We start from the raw sequence: 2,186 nt of genomic DNA, 5'->3' as shown, positions 1-2,186 counted from the left end.
TAGTTCTTGTAGCATGGATTTGTTTCGTCTTTTGAGCTACTGCAGTTATAGGTGTAGGTCATGTTTATTGAATTGTATCAGATGCCACTTTTTTCCTCTTCTTTCTTCTTCAGGTTGAACTCTGTTCATCCAGTCATTGAAGCCAGGTCAAGTGGGTATCATCTGCAAGTGTGGGTGTTCTTGCATATGTCCACCCTCTTCTTATTGGCTGGCCGCCCACTCTTCATTCTAGTCCTCTGTGGCTGTGCTATTGACTCTGAGCCCATGAGTCCCCAGGTCTTGCCTCTCTGCTGGCCGACCAGGTCTCTACCAGTATTCACGGTAGTTTTCTGAACGATGTAGGGCTTTGCTCACCACTTCATTGATGTTCTTCGGTCACTTCCCCTTATGGGTGATGTGCGTGGTTGCCAATCAAAGCATATTATTTCTCTTGCGTCTTAGTCTTGGAGGAGAATTTGCACTGAAAGGACCCGACCACTTGCCTTGATGTCTCCTGGGCAAGCAGCCTGCAGGTTCTTGTGGTAACAGTCAGACTGCCCTTATTATTTTGTATTTTTCCTGTAGGTCCTTCTTTCAAGAAGTATCTCCTGGTTTTCTAGCTGCTCCTGGATGGTCTGCTTGTCCTTTCAGGTGGAAAATTTCCTGTCTCTGAAGGTCTGGATGTGGTTCGGGCTTCTACCTAAACTCCGATGTAAAGCAGAGGCTCCTCAGGAACCTTCTTCACTGGACATATTGTAGCCCCATTTTAGGTATTCCAATCAGTTATAGGCAGAAGACGGACTTACAAGCTTTCCAAGGTGATATTTCTGGCTATTTCTTTCTCTCCCCCTCCAGTGTCCGTTTTATAATATAATTCAAGGAAAACCATGATCCAAAAGACAGCCAAGCATCTTAGAATTATTCCCCCCATTTCTACCATTCCATCTATGTCTCAGTCTCTTCATTCCAGAGCCCTGTTGTTCTAAAGGCTACATCATTTTTTACCTCTGTCCCATTTAGCCCATTCATACCTGTCTAATTGTTCTCCCATCTGCTTTGGTCTTTAATTCCCCTCTCCCTACTTATATATTACCCCCTCCCCAATACTCAAATTATCCTGTCTATTCCCTGCCCTGTGCTCCACCTACCCCTCCCACCCCTATCCTTATCCCTACATCCTAGCAATCAGCTAAGAATCCACTTTAGTGGGATAGTAAGGGTTCTTTTTCTTAGTCTTTTACATTAGTGGTCCTATGCAGTATTTATCCTTTTGTGACTGAGTAATTTCACTCAACATAATGTCCTTAAGGTTCATCCATGTTAGGAAGTGGCATGCAGCTTCCTTGTTATTTTCAAGGTAGCATAATACTCCATTGTGTGTATTACCACAGCTTGTTTATCCATTCTTCAGTCGATGGGCACCTTGGCTATCTCCATCTTTTTGCTATTGTAAATAGTGCAGCTATGAACATTGGTGTGCATATATCTTCCAGAGTTGTGGCTTGTTTGCATTGTGGGTAAATACCATGTAGAGGAATTGCTGGATCAAATGGTATTTCTATTTTGAACCTTCTGAGGAAGCGCCATGTTGATTTCCAGAGAGGTTGGACCATTTTGCAGTCCCACCAGCAGTGCAGGAGTGTCCCAGTCTCTCCACATCCCCTCCAGCATCTATTGTCCTCAACTTTTTTGATCTTTTCTGTTATTGTTTGTGTGAGATGATATCTCATTTTTGTTTTGATTTGCGTCTCTCTAATGGCTAGTTATCATGAACATTTCTTCATATATTTGTTGGCTGCCCGGATCTCCTCTCTGGTGAAGTGTCTGTTTATATCCTGTGCCCATTTTTTGGTTGGGTTATTTGTCTTGTTTTTGTAGATGTGTAGTAATTTCCTATATATGTTAGAGATGAGTCCCTTATCCGATATGTCATTGCAGAACAATTTTTTCCCTGTCTGTGGGTTCCCTTTTTACTCTCTTGGTGAAGTCTTTTGATGCACACAAGTTTTTAATTTTTAGTATGTCCCACTCATCTATGTTGTCTATTTTTGTTTGTGTATTTTTCAAAATGTATGGCAGTCTGCATATTCCCTGAATTAGTGCCCTCAAGTTCGTCTGTATTTTTTTCATTGATGATCTTCATAATTTTAGGATTCACATTTAGATCTTTAATCCATGTTCAATTAATTTTTGTATAGGGTGTGAGG

This window comes from Chrysochloris asiatica, unplaced genomic scaffold (assembly GCF_000296735.1).
Source record: "Chrysochloris asiatica unplaced genomic scaffold, ChrAsi1.0 scaffold00537, whole genome shotgun sequence".
Classification (NCBI taxonomy): domain Eukaryota; kingdom Metazoa; phylum Chordata; class Mammalia; order Afrosoricida; family Chrysochloridae; genus Chrysochloris; species Chrysochloris asiatica.
The sequence above is the reverse complement of the archived record's forward strand: the minus strand, read 5'-3'. Positions refer to the sequence as shown.